The sequence below is a fragment of the Lonchura striata genome, chromosome 5 (assembly GCF_046129695.1).
Source record: "Lonchura striata isolate bLonStr1 chromosome 5, bLonStr1.mat, whole genome shotgun sequence".
Classification (NCBI taxonomy): Eukaryota; Metazoa; Chordata; class Aves; order Passeriformes; family Estrildidae; genus Lonchura; species Lonchura striata.
The window spans coordinates 8,266,880-8,284,229 of NC_134607.1; the positions used below are offsets into that span (position 1 = coordinate 8,266,880).

Here is a 17,350-nt window from a genome sequence, read left to right on the forward strand (position 1 = left end):
CAGCTCTCCAGCAACTCAGCACAGTTCTACTTGTTATGTACCTTCTGACATTCAATTGTTTCTGAATGATTTTCTTCTGGCATGCCAAATCTCCTTGTATTCTTTATGGGGGTCCAGCCTCTCTATTTGTGTACTCCCTTTCCTAACTCCAAAGCCTGGCAAGTTTGAAGATGTATTTATGGCCAGCAGGTTTGGAGTTGTACAACACTTTAGAATTGGCACAAAGAGTTAAAAACCCCAACACCCCTGGCCATTCCTGGCTGAAAATACCAGCATTTATTTGTTTCTTTGCTTTAAACTCAGATTCCTGGTGCCCACTGGAGCTCCAGGCACACAGAGCTCATGGAACAGGAATCACAGACCACATTTAACTCCTTATCAGCCTGGTTTTGTGCATCCTGCTCTGATGAAGGTGGCAATGAAATCTCTAGAATAAGCTACTGGCTAGAGTTGTATGGACAACAATGTTACTTTTTAATGGTGGACATCACAATAAAAGAGTCCCTTGAAAACAGAGCCCTTGAAGGTATTTTTGAATATTATTCTCCTCCTATGCAATTTGCAGAAATTCATAAAGCAATTAATTTTAACAGCAGAAGGCTATGAGGAGAAAAAAAAATTACATCAGTTCACCAGCAATTCCTCATTCCACATGAAGAATGGGGACTAAAGTAAGTTTTGCATGTTGAAAACAAACTGTCACTTGAAGAACTCCTCCATGGAGTAGGAATTTAGGGAATTTGGCCAGACTGATGCCTTGGGCTGGGAGGTTTCCCCCTGCCTGCTGTTTAGAATGTTGTGCTAATACCCAACATGCTCCTGATCCATGCCTGCCTCAGGCAGGGACTCTGAGGATGCTCTGCCAATGCCAAGTCAGCAAAACACATTTGCCATGGTCTCCCCTCCCTCTTCATGCCCTTGTCCTGGAGGTAATTAAGGAAAAACCATCCAAACCAAATAATTCAGCCTACTTCATGCATTTTAAGGGAGCAGAAAATGCAGAAGCCAAAATACATATCGGTCAAACAACGTCAGATAAAATTTATTTTCAGTTTTGTTTGGAGAGCTCCAACCCTAAAATGACTGGCATTGCCTCATAAATAAAGTTTTTAATGATTTAATGCCAAGCTAAAAGCTTGATATCATAATATGTTATGTTATAAAAGCAAACATGGTATTCACAAAATAAGTGTTTTCAGTGTTTTGCAAAAAAAAGAACATTCTAGCAAATGAAAACAGACCAATGGATGAGGTAAATAAAAAAAAGTTAAGTTCAAGCAATTAATTCATCAGCTTCCCCAAAAGCAAGTATGAACAAGCAATAGTGCCTTGCCATGAATGTTGTACATTTTTTTCCTCATTAGGCAGAAAGTATTTTGAGGTAAAGAATTTGTTCTATGATAATGGTGCTAAACTACATCACTGCTCAGGTGAAATCAGAAATTTTTCCTTTCCTCTCTCCACCTGGCAAAATAAACACCACACTTCAAGTTTTTGAAAATTTTTGTCTGCATGACAGCTTTTCACTTGTTTACTGCAAAAAAATCTGTTCCTACGGCTAGGTAAGGGAATCTGCAGGTGACAATGAATGTTCCCACCTGGTGTTCCAGCAGAGATCGTATTTATTTAGATAAAACAGGAGTTTCAATACCAGAAGAACCATATATAATCTCCTTTCACCAGTAAAATAGGCAGACTGATACACCTGGCTCAGTTTAGAAGCAAAGCCAGAAGTTTCTTTCTATCATATAGCTCAGTAACACATTTTAAATACATCAATCCTCTTCTAGCTTATGTGTTGGTAGCCACACATTTAAATGAAGATATATTTTAAGGTTCAAAAAAACTTGCTTTTATTTACACTATATCCTTTTCTCCTTAAAAAAACCCCAAAAAACAAACAAACAAAAAAACCCACAAGCAAACAGACAAAAAAAACCACCCAACAACCCAAATCCTGCAAGAAAATGGGAAACTTACAAGCTAGAATGTGACTCCTATGGGCTGGAAAAAGTAATTGGAAAATTCCAGCTATCACCATACCAACTATGGCTCCAGACAGTTAACCAACAAACCCAGTAAGTTTCATATTAGCAGCCATGATCAAGGAACATATGCAGTAAGCATTTCTAGATCTGTACTTAAGAAAGGCCCCTCATTCCATTCCCTTTTCGTTTCTGGAAAGAATTTAAGCACATTATAATATGCTTAACTGATTAACTTAAATGTATATCTGCATTGTTTTTTTTTTTTTGTTTTGTTTTTTTTTTTTGCTAAAGCAAAGCAGCAAATTAGAAGTTTATGTCCAATCCTAAATTCCTGTCAACAAAACAGCACAACAGCTATTTGTGCCATTCAATCTATACAATTCCAAACCTTAAATGCTACCAGCACCTCATTTTTGTGTATAGCCTCTGTATTTATTTCCATCTAACAGTACATTCAATATATCAAAAAGCACAGTGCACTTTAAACATCTTTGAAGACAGTTTGATATAACTGCCCATAAAAGCTATTATGGCTAAGCTCAAACACACTAAAAAAATCCAACAAAACAAACCAGTGATAAAAGTCACATTAAATTTATCTTATCAAGCTTTAAGAGAAAAAAAAAAAAAGGTACCAAGTTGGTAAGATAAACATCTCATTAAAAGGAAACATTAAAATTTATCTAAATTCAACATCAGAATTTATTTGGGAACTAAAATGACACAGAAAATAGTTTTTCTATTCACGACAACAGAATTTCAAAAGTTTTTCCCACAGCTCATTGTTTTTAGTTCTGGGTTGGGAACCAAATCACCTACATGAAGAGTCAGAGCTACAAAGGAACTTCAATGCTAACAGTCACCTTCCAAATCACGTAAATCATAAATGTTACATCAATTCTGCATCTGCAATGTATCACCACCACACTACTGTACCACAAGAATTGCCAGTTGCTGCATTAATGAAATTACCCTAAGCACAGGTTTCTGGAAGCTGATTTATTACATCCACCCACAGCTCTGATTCAGACCATCCAAATTCAGTCTGGAGTTATTTCCTGATGAAAATCAATACCTAACTTTTACTGAGATGAGTTGCAGTATTCCCCAGAATTTTCAAACAGATAAGTAAGACATTTTTTTTGCATTTATTCATCCATCAAGACTTGTCATCCTTAAAGGAACACTATAAGAAACTAAAACCAAAGTGACACAGCAAAACCCTGAGCTTCCCTTGCTAAATGCTTCTCTGGAGATAAGTGTGCTGTAATTTTCTAGCTATAAAAAATAAAAACCTTCTCAAAATTGGAAACTGACAAGAGTTCCAAGTGCCACAGGACTGCAGCACTTTTATAATTAGACTTTTAACTGCCAGCGAGGAGAAAAGGAGACATGTATTTTATATTTGTCTTATGAAGAGAAAACAGTTACCATGAAGTGGAAACTGAAATGTTTTTCAATTATTTGAATCCTAAGCTCGACCAGATACTGTTTTGTGGGTTGGCTGTTGGTTTTTTTTCCGAAATGATTTTTATGCTGACAGATTTTGCAGCTCAATATACGAATCCCTAGAGAAACAAACATCCAGCTTTGCAGGTGATATGCACAGATATATACACTGACTGGAAATGTACTTTGTTTTCTGTTTTGTGCCCTCCACAAGCATCTACAACCCTCAGAGTTACATCTGAAACCTGGCATCCAGTAACACTGCCATATGAACCGTGTGTTAAAATCAGGTACTTTACAAGTGTCTATTTGGAAAGTACTTCCCATTCAGTATTGCAAGCTATTTAAAAAAAAAAAACCCTTAAAATTCTCGCTACATTCAATCTCTATGACATGATTTAGCAGCCAAGCATGTCTAAATAAAAATCTTGGAAGTCAGACACAATTACAGTAAGTAATAAACACAACTTCTACCCACAATTAGGCTTCCACTTAAAATCTTAACTTGAACACTAACAAAGTTGTATTCTGCTTTGCATGTATTGTGAGTTATTGAGTGCTGGATTAAGAAAAACCTAAAAAAGAGCATTTTTTTCCGAAGTGGGAGGAAATGCTTTATGTCTTAGGAAAAACAATCATTAAAATGTGTAAGAATTACTCACCTGTCTCCAGAGACATTAAGTCTTTACCACAGGCTTGACACACAAACAAGAAAACCCACGTAAGGATGTGAGGACAACCCTGTTCTCCTGGTAGCTGTTTCCCAATGAGTACTGCACAAGGCTGACCCAGAGGAAAAGCAACTCAGCTGTCAGGACTGTTAGACTCTGAGAAAGCTGATACCAGAGTGATGTCACTTATTCCTGAAATGTTACTGCAGCTCCAAACTACTGACTCTCTCCTACCAATAAAATCTCATCCTCTACATGACAGAAAACAAAATGTTTAACTACAGGATTAAGTTTCAACAGGAGATAATACCACAGATTTTAACAGCATATCTCAAGCTTAGACAAACTATTACAGTCATAAGGAAGTGAAGGAAAAAAAAACCACAAAACACAAAAAGAGCCCCAGATGTTATCTAAATCTAATGTTATCTCTTCTAATTGTCTTAACCTGAAAAGATTTTCCTTCTGGCAGCAATAGCAGAAAATTCATGAAATGAAGGGGAAGAGCAAAGATGGCACCACAGCATCACTGGGCATCTGTCTACAAAGCTCCAGCTAACTCAGCTGAGAAGTTCTTGGCCTGGCAAAGTGCCCTCAGCCAGGTCACCTTTCTCCCTTTTTTGACTTCTTTCTGCCCCGAGGTTTGCCCCACAATGGAAGTTCAATCCTCAGGATTTTGCCCAACTCCAATGGGAAACATTTTTTTGGGATGGAAAGAAAAAAAATAATAATGAGCAAAAACCATAATGCTTGTGTGCTAAAATCAGGAACTTTTAATGCTGAAATAGATGCATCCAAACTACTAATGCAGCATGGGAAGCTACAAACACTGTGAAGAGCATCACAGAAAGGAAAGAAATGATCACAACAGGCACTGCAAGAAATTTCTATATGAGAAAGAAAAACCAGGGCCTAATACTCTACTTTAAAAACATAAAGCAAGAAGGAGATGAAAAGCATTAATAAATTATTTGGTGCATAAAATTCATTTTTGCAATAGTAAAAAGCAAAGTTGCAGCTGAAGGGATGTCTGAGGTCTTTTACAAAAACCCAAATTTTAGACTAGAGATCAGAGGTCTTTCATATTAAAACCCTAAACATCAAAGATTATCTTCATGAATATTTTCAAATCAGCATCGCACACATCTTTAAATATGACAGCCCACAGATTTCCAACAGTCCCGAGCCAAGAGCATCCTAAATTAGAGCTGGTTAGCAATCAACGGTGGCACTGTGTGGGCAAGCACTACCTTTAGTCAACCACACTGAGGGCAGTGCAAGCCTTTCTGCAAAGAAAAGGCCTGGATTTGGGACATGTATTACTGAAAATATGTGAGCTAAAAAGAGACAAGTCTTGCAGAAAAAAAAATGCAAATTCACAAGATAAATTGCTACTTTTTAAAAAGTGATGCCACTCGTGCAAGATGAGAAATCCTAAGGAATGCATTAAGTAACCATCTAGAGAGAACACAAGCCTTCAAAGCAAAGAAATGGCAAATCAAGTTAGAACAACAGAAAACATTCTTCTGATAGCACTGGGAAAACACCCCAAAAGTGGCAGGCAGTCAGAGAAGGCTTAAAGTGGGGATTGAAACCTGAGCTATCCCTCAATTTTCAGTGTGAGCAGAATCTGGGGGGCAGAAGGAACTAGAAATAAATGCAGGGTACAAGCTGCCGTGGGGGCCAGAAAGGAAGTGGTTAAAGAGAAGCAGCCAAGTGCTCAAGCAGTGCCCAGGACACTCCTGCCAGAAGCCGGTTCAGAGCTAATGGGTGAGATCATCAAACCCTTCTGTGGCAGAAAGAGGCTGGCTCCAAAATCCACAAGTGCTAAACCCCGAAGGCAAGTGACCTATTTTGAAACAATTTCAACCGTCACACTTAGAATAGCAAAAATCTGGGGTGCAAAACCTGCAAAATGCTGTTTTCTGAAAAAGTATGGAATGTGAGACTTGAGCCAAATATTAACAATGCAGAAATGAGTTAGAAAATGTAAGAGTTCTACCATCAGTCATGTGCTAAGTGGTCAATATTAGACACTGTGCCTCCTTCTCTTGCTTGGCACATTTAATTTACAATAATGATCCACTGCTTGAAATGAAGTTAGCAATCTTCTTTTTTTTTTTGATAGAATATGATAAGTTTTATAGAAGTAATTAATCTCCTGTTAATTCTGTGGCATTAAAGCCTCTCACTGTAAGAGCTGTGCTATTTCCAGAAGAATCTAAATTTCATTAATAGCCTCCAGGCCTGAGTTCAGTGTTAAGACTTGATGAAGCATTAGCACATGACATTGGAAGACAAAGATCTACCAGTTTTGAGACACAGAAGCTTACCAGAATGTAAGGGTTGATTTTGAAAGAGGAAATTTTAATATTTAATTACATGGACCTTCTATATTTTTCCAGTTATCAATTTCATTTAAAAAACAGTTATTTCTGAAGGCCTTCTGAGATTGCAGTCAGTACTGAAGCACCATAGTTTTCAACAAAGATCTTAACATCCTAAAAATATAAGACAGCTAAGACTAATCCTAACAGTCTAAATCAGAACAGGACAACAGGACACACTTTGTCACTGTTGAACTAGAGAGTTACAGACTATTCCACTAAACATAATTTGCTCTTTTTGAGAAGAATTTTTTTCAGCCAAACCAATACAAAGACAAAACAACATAATTGAACCTAAGGAGCAGGGGAAAATAAAATTGTTCTGGGCACATATGTATAGTCAACCACATGGTAATATTACCTATATTTTCCACAGAATTCAGGGGTTTATGTTCATGTCTAACTTACTAAGATCTTTATCATGTTGTTTCACTAAGGTCTTTAGATATTTGATTTAGGGGACATGCTTCTGTTAGTTCAACAGGCTGCCTTATGGACAGTCAGTGTAAATGCTATAATATACAAAAACCTTAGGTAAAAAAGATGTAACAGAGGATGTAAATCATCTTTGCTCATGCAAGGATATCAGATGACCAAGACTCTTGGTGGTCATCAAGTTCAACCTCATGCTCACAGGTAATTCCAATGCCAGATCAGATTGCAAAGGCCCTTGTCCAGTTGAGTTTCAAAAATCTTCAATGAAGACTTGGAATCATTCTCTGCTCAAGAGGCTTGAGGTTTTTACTACTATTATTATTTTAATCTGTTAGAATGTGCTTTATTGCAGTTTATGACCATTGCTCTTTTTAGAGTTCTGAGGAGGGTTCGTCTCATTTGTCTTAGGTAGAAAGATATGGCTGGGGTTCTGTATTGTATTTTCCCATCTGTTAGAGGTGGGGCAGGTATCTTCTGTTCATTGGGCACTTTTCTTTATCTCTTCCACATCCAATCTTCCCTCCAGGAGATCTCTTCTGTTAATGGGCCAGTCAGTGTCCCTGCATGGCTGAGAAAATTCCATTATCCCATGGGGAGATGCTCTGCCCAGAGGGAGGAGCCAAGCATTCCTACCTGGATACAATCTGACTTTTGAAACACCACAGGCAGCCTTTTACCACTGCATTCCCAGAGGAACAGCTTTCTTCCCCACTGCATTCCCAGAGGAACAGCTTTCTTCCCCACTGCATTCCCAGAGGAAGCCCAGGCCCATCTCCACCAGCCCTGGAGCTTCAGAGGAAATCTCCCCCCTTGTCCAGGATCCCTGCTCCAGAAGAAGCACAGCTGGAAGTGCTGGAGGGCTGAGCCACCATGGGATAGGACTGCTGCCACCTCCCTGACCCACAGGCTGTCAGGTCTATTCTGACTCTGGCAGTGGTTTGGTTTTTCTTGTATTATTGCATTTGTATTTTTAATTTTCCTAGTTAAGAACCATTATTCCTATTCCTACACCTTTGCCTGAGAGCCTATTAATTTCAGGAGAGGGTTTACATTTTCCATATTAAGGGAGGTTCCTGCCTTTCTTAGCAGACACCTGTCTTTTCAAACCAAGATAATTTATAAAGTCCGTGTTGTTAATGAAAGGCTGCAGTTCAGTGCCTGCTTTTGTCATCTCTTTAGGCTACACAGATGAATCCCCTTCTAGCACACCGTATCTCCTGGCCCTGTAGCCTGCTAGTGCTGGACTCACTCATGCTTATTTCCCTCTCTCTCACACTGATGTGACCAAAACCAGACAGATTATTCCAGAAGAGATGGCAATAATCACCATTCTCCCCACGACAGTTAACCTTCATCCCCATTACAGCACATCATCCTGCTTGTCTCCCACCATTACCCGCAGGCCATTTTTGGGCTGCTGCTCCTCCACCTGCACACTGGCCTTTGCTCAACTCCAGCCTGCTCCACTCTGCTCACACCTCCAGCCTGCTGAGCTGCCTGTGGGTGACCACCCTGAGCCCTTCTCCCAAGGGTGCTGTTATCCAGGAACTTGCTGATGCTGCGCTCTGCTTGACTTGCTGATTAGGGAAAAAATAGTTCCACCCCAGCAGCAACTCCAGGAATTGACAGAATTCAGGCTACAGGGCTAGGAGATGTGATGTGCTAGAAGAGGTTGAAGGGATTCATGTGTTTAGCCTGAAGAGATGACAAAAGCAGGGACTTAACTGCAGCCTTTCAATAACTTAATGGAATTTATAAATGGGACAGACTCTCTTCAGAACTGTAAAAAGAGCAATGGTCATAAACTGCAATAAAGCACATTCTAACAGATTAAAATAATAATAGTAGTAAAAACCCCAAGCCTCATTAACAGAGAATGATTCCAAGTCTTTCTTCAAGATTTTTGAAACTCAACTGGACAAGGGCCTTTGCAATCTGATCTGGCATTGGAATTACCTGTGAGCATGAGGTTGAACTTGATGACCACCAAGAGTCTTGGTCATCTGAAATTTCTTCATGAGCCTCATTCCTGTGTGAGAACTGACTTGCTGATCAGTGACAAAATAGTTCCACCCCAGCAGTAACTCCAGGAAAGGCTCCCTGTAAACAGCCATTGATTTGAAACTTCAAACTATTGATTGCTTATGGTGCAGTAAATTCTTCACCATTTATCCAACCCATAGCCCGCACTCAGACACAAAGGTACCACATTAAGATACATCAAAAGCCTTGCTGAATGTATGTGGCTTCCACTGTTTTCCCCCTCAGTTGCAGAGGAAGTCACTGTAGGAGGTAGCCAGCTTGGTCAGGCAAGATTTTTCCTTGATATATCCTTGGATGCCTGTTTCAAATTACCTTCCAGTCTTTCACATGCCTAGGAACAGTTTACATGAGAACTTGCTTTTTAATATTTTCATGGAAAGAGGTGAAGCTGACCAGTGTTTAATTCCCTGGATTCCCTTTCTTGCCTTTTTTTTTTTTTTTTAACATAGTAATGTTTATCTATTTGCAGTCATCAGGGTTATGCATGTTGATAAAATCACTCTCGTGGTGACATCTGTCAGCTCACTGATCACCCTCAGCTGTTTATGTTCCTAGAATAAGAATCCATGGCTGTTTTAAGCATTAGTAAAAAAATAATTTTAAAGTGAATGACATATTAAAAAAACAACAAAAAGCAACCTAGGAGGGGTAAGGGTCTTAAGGCAGCTTACGTCTGTCAAAACAACAACAAAGAGGTGGAACAACAAATGACCCCATAGGAAAAACTTCCCTGGTCCACGTTGCTGAAATGCTCCAGGATATACTGGGAGCTGCCATCTGATATTTCCTCTGTATCCACAGTCTATGACTGAGAGAGCACTGAAGTGCTATCCAAACATTCCTTTAAGCTTGCCCTGCTCAGTTTAAGCCCTATACACCATGAGCAAAAACGATAATGAATTTGAATGCAGGAATTTTGACTGCTTGCTGTTGACAGTACAGACGGAACAAGTTTTCCCAAAGGGAAAGCCCAAACTTGGGCTTGCAACTGGAATGCCTTGTTCTGTCCCAAACATCAAAGAAGCTAAAGACAGGTAATGGAAACTGCATGCAGCATGAACATCACCAGTCCAGCAACCTCAGCAGGCAAGGCAATGCCTCCACAGCCCACGGGGCACTTTTTCCCAATTACATGACTCAAAAAGACACTGACAGCAAACCTTAAATGAGCTTGGGAATAATCAGGCAGCATTTAGAGTTGAAGCCTTTCTAGAATAACATGCTTATAGTTTATATACATATAGCCTTTGATTCTATGCATTGAAAATGAAAAGAAACAGTGAATATTTCCTCCTTCCCAATGCTTTCAGAGGAAGGAAACAGCATTTTTACATTTACTGCTGAAAGACCAAGGCTAAAGCAAATGCGTGGTTAAAGAACGCATTAATTTTACAAACATATATACATTTCTCAGCTACAGCATCTTTTATTAACACAAACTACACTCTCATGCTGCTGGAGTTGCCATTAGGCAGCAGCTGAAACAAAATCTTTCAGGGAATTTTGGCACACTGCTGAAGCCAACATCATCAAAACCTTCTCTTCACTCAGTCACAGAAAGGTTTGGATTGGAACGGACTTTAAAGATCCTCTGCTTCCACCCCCCTGCCACGGGCAGGAATACCTTCTACGATCCCAGGGTGTTCCAACCCTGTCCAACCTGTCAGCTTTCAGGGATGAAAGCATTCACAGCTTCTCTGGGCAACCTGTGCTAGTGCCTCACAGGCAAAAAGTTCTTCTAATACCCAACTAAACCTGCCTTTTTCAATTTAAAACCACTGCACTCACCCTGTCACTATCTGCCTGTGTAGGTTCCTCTCTCTCCTTTTTCAAAGTTCCCTTAGCTCCTTCCCCTGCTTTTCTAAAATGCACTTCATGTTTAATCCAGAATACAACTCATCACAAAAGAGCCATCACAAAATCTGATTATTTAGAGATTTTATTCACTGGAAAACAGATTTTCAATTATGTACCAGACATGAAGGACCCACAGTCTCCCACAACCCATCATTAAGGGTTGCATCTTCTGAGATGGAAGGCAGACACTTATTCCATTTTCTGAAGCCTGTGACAGTCTTCTGCTCCCTCCAGTGGCAAAAACCCAAATATAATCCACAAGGAGGCCACTGAAGCAGCATCACACACACATACAGACAGCACTGTTCTCACAGGTTCTTCAAACCCAAAATTGAGTGTGCAAAGGAGTTTTATTCTACAAAAAATAAGGAATGGTCTACATCAACATTAATCTTGCTTTGTGCAAAAAAGTTTTTGGAATTTATAAATATAAAGTAGTTGCTAATGGAAAGATTTAAAATTAATCTATAATCATAACATTGACAGCAATTTTTTGGGATTATGATAAAGAAAAAAATAATTTTAAAATTAAAATATTGTTGATACAAGTATTAGCAGCAATCTTCTGTTTAAAAAAAGGTCACAGGAAGCTCCTGCCACACAGACATCACTTGCCTACTCTTACTACCCTTCTAATGTTGTTTTCTCTTAAGCTTCAAAAAGTTTTTAAAAAGTAAGCATAGTAAGAATATTATTTCCTGAAAGATGAACCAAATGACTATGTAAAAAATAATTCTGACAGTGTAATTTGATGATATATATCTTACATTTTCTGTATTCAAAGACTGACAGCAAAATGGCCTTATTTGAAATATTTTTGGCTTATATTAGTGGCACCTGTGATTCCTTGCCTTCAGTAAGGAATGATAAGAAAAGAACCCCAGGGATTTTTTTTTTTTTTATTTCGTGCACTAAATGAGGTGAGCCACTGAACCCACATTTGAAGGTGCAAAACATTAACAGAAGGCTTTCAACATCATATGTAAGAAAATCAATTACTGAATGTCACTGGTCCAAACTGAACCCATTGCCCACAAATACAACTTCATAAGGTTACCCTAAAACTTAATTCTAAAATTTACCGGAGGTTTTATGCAGCCCAAAAGTTTTCCAATATAGATAATGAAAATCACCTGGAGGCTGTGATTCTTTTAAATATATTTAGATGTGCAATATTTACACCAAGTCAAAGCTATCTAATAAGTTAAGAGAAGCCCCAAATGATATGGCAATTAATATGGTTCAAAACCGCATCTAAAGACCTTCCACACTGGAGCTTCCCCTCTTATTTCCAAGTATCACTTCTAAAGCAGAGAAATAGCAGCCTGCATTATTTTTGCATACTTCAAGTTTCTTTAGAGCTATTAAATTAAAGCCCTTGGACTGTCACAAAGTGGTTCCAGCCAGACTTCACATCTCTGATTTATCCTGAGGAACCAAACAAGGAACTCTCACTGTCAGTGAAATAATTGCTACTCACACAGAGTAATGATGTCAAATCTCCTGTCTTAGGCTGAAAGATGTGGCTGAGGGTGTGTATTCTGTTCCTGTCTGTGAGAGGTGGGGCAGTTACCTTCTGTTCATTGGGCACTTTTCTTTATCTCTTCCACAACCAATCCTCCTTCCAGGAAATCTCTTCTGTTAATGGCCTATTGAATATCCCTGCATGGCTGAGAAAATTCCATCATCCCATGGGAGATGCTCTGCCCAGGGGGAGGAGCCAAGCATTCCCACCTGGATACAATCTGACTTTTGAAACACCACAGGCAGCCTTTTACCACTGCATTCCCAGAGGAAGCCCAGGCCCATCTCCACCAGCCCTGGAGCTCCAGAGGAAAACTCCCCCCTTGTCCAGGATCCCTGCTCCAGCAGAAGCACAGCTGGCACTGCAGGAGGGCTGAGCCACCATGGAATGGGACTGCTGCCACCTCCCTGACCCACAGGCTGTCAGCTCCTATTCTGTCAGTAGGGTTTTTTTTGTTTGTACTATTCTATTTGTATTTTTAATTTCCCTAGTAAAGAACTGTTATTCCTATTCCAGTATCTTTGCATGAGAGCTTTTAATTTCAGAATTATAATAATTCAGAGGGAGGGGGTTTACATTTTCCATTTCAAGAAAGGCTCCTGCCTTCCTTAGCAGACACCTGTCTTTTCAAACCAAAACATGTTGATAGTAGCCTTACCACAAACTGCACTGAAGCCAGCAAGGCAAGGTTTGCACAAGGATCTTTCATTACATCCATGGACAATGCTGGAAATGGGTGACCAGCAAAGAGCTACTGCTCAAACTTAAAGGTAGCACTGCTCTTTGAGTCAGGAAAGGTGAAGCTCATCTTGCTGAGTTGAAATTAGGTGTGAGCATCACACCAACAAACAGACAAGCAATTTTAGAATCCAGTAAAAGGGAGCAAGACTTGTTCATTTAATTCCATATTACTTTTTTCTTTCTCTCCCCAAAAGGAAGGTGCTAAATTGGTGGGATTGGCTGAAGTGGTTAAGAGAATTATGTGCCTTAAAACCATTGAGTTTGTGAGTTAAGACATAACAGCTTTCTGAATTTCATTTCCATGCTTGTTTTGCAAATTTCCCTGAGGATTAAGGTGACAGTATGGCAAGCAGCTTTCTAAGGATTTTTCTCCAGGGTCTTTTAATGATTTTGCAAATGTTCACGCCAGTGCACAGCAGTTGCTTAGCTTCACTGGCATGGTTTCTATAAATACATTCCAGTCAGGTTAGGTCAGTCATTTTGATATCTCAAAAATAATCAGATGATCAAATATTCACTACTTGAGCTTAAGACACATTTCCCCCAATAATTATAACAAGATTCATATTGCAAACAGTTCAGCTCTTTGCAGAATGAATTCTGATGATCCATATCTATTGGATATTGCCTGTCAGAAAACATTAATTGAATGTTTGGACAGAAACAGAATTACTGATAACCATCTCTAGTGTCATAAAGGCCTTGATACAATCTGAAAAAAACATCTGGTTAGAAGTTATGAGCTTCTCTATTTTACATATTGGGGTAGTTGTTTTTACCATAGATCTGACATGCCAAAGTTATTTATCAATAACTTTAAACCTGTAAATTATAATTTCTTCCTCTAGAGCAAGGACTGTGATGTCAACAGGATCAGCAAAAGAATCTATGGTAAAGAGTAGCAGGGTCTTACTAATTATTATTCCTTATTACTGTAATTCTTCTGTTAAAAAGGTTTCTTCTATTTTCATTCAATATGAGAAAGCTGCATAGAAGTGGAAGTGTATTCACCAGTCCCAGTGTCTACATTTTTATCAATATGAATGCTACTGCTGTGTGCATGAGGTCCCCCAAGTTAAAAGTAAAGAAAGTGTAGACTATTTGCAGGCACTGAAATGCTTTTCAGTGAAAAAGGGTCCAGTGTTCACTACTCAAATTGTAAACTTTTCCTCAATGCCACAGGGATATCAGAGCTTTGCAGGGAATCAGATGGAAAACATTTTAGAACTACTGAAAGTATTTTTCTTCTAATATTTTTTCAGGAAACAGCTGTGCCATTTTTATTTAATCTTTTATACAAAACTATGGAGGTAGCAAGAGACAAAAAATTGAGCCTGGGAAGCCAAAGAGCTTTCTGTATCAGAAAGTGTAGAAGTGTAAGAATCTAGAAGTGTAGAGGAACTACCACATGGTTGTGGTTAGTGTAAAGCAGTGGTTAAACTTGCACATAAGGTATGGACACACCCTTAGCACTCACATGACACTGACATTTCTGAGCTTCTCTTCTCTTGGCTGCTGTGCTAATATTTTTCCATATAGTTCTCTGACTTTGTTCAAGCTTTCCATAGCTGCAGCAGAAGCTTTCATAAATTTTTGTGTGAAAATGGAGAAGGGGAATGCAGTCAGAGACTCTCAACATCACCTTAACAGAGTTGTCAGGAAATGACACATGACCACTCTACTAGACATGTCACTATAACATAAAATGAAAAAATGAAATAAATCTAATTATGTTGAAGTCCCACACTGATTAATACATTTAATAGTCTTGTCTTAACAAAATTGAAATGGTACTTGGTTTCAACACAGACAAGGTAATGAAATAAAAAACTGCATCCAATGGATGAAATGATCAATCTGAATCTGTCCTGTGAATGTGAATCATTACAGGACTCAATAAGACAAGAACATCTTGGTGCTCAGGGCCCTGAGCTGATGAATTCAGGACCTTAAACTTCCTGTTTTACAGGGCAGGGCCATGGTAATATACCAAAAGAGAATTTCTACATGGAATCATGCAAAGCTGGTAGCTAAGATATTGAAATCAATCCAGCTTCATGAGCAAGAAGCTTCTCTGGGATTTTCTTCCTATGGGGCCAGGTGCAGCTTTGCACTGACATGCATTTCAGTGCCTGAGGCATTTGACTGACAGTCATCATCAAGCTAATTGCTAATGTGTCCTTTGGCTTCGCCAGCCTTCCTCTGTGATCCTCATTAAGTAAACCTCTGTTTCCATTCCCAATTTGTACTATCATGATATAAAATACTCCCCACCATTAAAACAGAGAAATACAACTAAACAGCTAAATACAACTAAAGCAGCAGCTAAATACAACAGCTTAATGTTAAGTAAACCACTGTTTCCATTCCAAATTTGTACTGTCATGATATAATATACTCCCCACCAATGCAACAGCTAAATGTAACCGCTAAATGCAACAGCAAGATACTAATGCTGCAATGGAAGGTTGTGAGAATCATTTAGATCCTATTTCTGATCATTTAGACAGCTGGAAATCCAATTCAGCTGCTCCTGCAGGAAGCACATCATGGCCAGAACCACACTGTACTTCCAGAAGCAGCATTAAAGAATTTATTTTGACAGCCTCAGTTTGAGGGCTACTAAGGATATCTGTCTTGTCTTTGCTCATAAGAACAAATGCACCGGGCAGAGTGGGCTGAAACAGATGGTATTACCAAAACTGGCATTGTTTAAGTCATGACTTTCATTCTCTGCTATGACAACCTTGATGGCTTGGGCTATTTTCTCCAGGAGGAAAAAAAAAATCATCCTATTTCTCAGAACAGTTAAAAAAAAAAAGTTTAACATATATTTCCTAGGCAAGATACAATGTTTCATATCAGACAAATTTCTATTAAGTAAAATTGTTAAGACTTGTATTGATATCCTGCATTTTAACAACAGCTCCGAAAACCTTTTGGTATTTTTTGTTTCTTCGTGCATTTTTTCCTCTCCAAAACCACCATCATATGCTGATCTCATCCTGTCAAAAATAACTGTCCATTTAAAACAATGCAATAAATGCATTTTGCTGGTTTTGTTTTTATCTTAATCATTGAGGTCATACTTAAAGGGACCTCAACACTCCACATGGCAAATCCTGTTCCAGGAAAACTTACAGGTCCTTCCACTAAAGATGTTACTCAGTGTTGTCACCAAACACAATGCTTTCACTGATTAAAAGGTTTTTATTCAGTTGCCCATATGCTAATGTTCATGTAAATGACAGATTTTCTGCCAATATGGTTATGTTATGATTGCATGGAAAAAAAAACCTGCACACATAATTATATATATTATGGCAAAAGAGGCAAAGGGACCATTTGAAATATAAAGACAGCCAAATTTGGAATAAACTTAAAGACTGAAAATACTGAAATACTGATTAAGTTAATAGTTTCCATATAAATAGGGAAGTATAAAACATGGAAACCCTTTGATATTTGTGGCAAGATATAAATTGATTTGATTTTTTTGCCAAGATATTAATTGCACAAGTCCCTTCAAGTGGCCTGAAGTACATCAAAATTAACATTTCCTTTCTTTTCTCCTCAATGGGTCATACTTTGAAAGAGCATCAAGTTTTGATTGACTTGGAAAAAATGAAGTCACTGTATGGTACATGCTTCCATTAAACTCAGATTAGTTTAAGGAAAGCACAAAGCAATTCCAGTTTTCTTACAGCCATTGACATGTTTAAATACTAAACTGTTGTCTCCTCACCACAGCATGGAAATGTGCATAAGACTGAATATCCTGAAAACATTTTAAAATATGGAAACATGCATAAACATAAGGAAAGTGATATTTTACTGAAAACACACTGGGAAAATTCAAGCTTATGTATAATTTTGAGAAACATTCCTGTAGTTTTGTTTTTCCCCTTTTCCCTTCCTTATGTTCTTGAGGGGGATGGAAATTCTGATCCACAAAAAGAAATATTTTACTTACTCTTGGTTATCTTTTAGGAAATTTAAAGTTCCAAACAACCTCTTCATACAGAAATCATTTGCTAAATTTTCATTGACAAGATAATCCCAATAAATATCTATTCACTACTGAATTGCAATGATCTAGTGTATTCATGGCAAAAATCTGCCAGAATTCACAGGATTGTATTTAATACCCATTTTAAATCTCAGTGTGCTGAAAGAGTAGACAATTTTTAGCTCATTCAGCAAGGATTTAGCCAGCTCATTATTTCCACTCTCCTGGTACAAAAAAAAAAAAAA

General features: G+C 38.4%; 1 protein-coding gene across 15 annotated transcripts in view; it reads right to left on the reverse strand.

Moving 5' to 3' along the window:
• Nucleotides 1–17,350, reverse strand: part of PLEKHA5 (pleckstrin homology domain containing A5) — a 165,681-nt gene that overhangs the window by 84,630 nt on the left and 63,701 nt on the right. Inside the window, exon 1 of one of the 15 annotated variants that reach the window (XM_021535141.3) lies at nucleotides 4,100–4,472. The exons of the other annotated variants lie outside the window; for them this stretch is intronic. The gene's annotated coding sequence lies outside the window, so the exon portion shown is untranslated. Of the gene's footprint in view, nucleotides 1–4,099; nucleotides 4,473–17,350 lie in introns of those variants that run through there. 15 annotated transcript variants of the gene reach the window in all.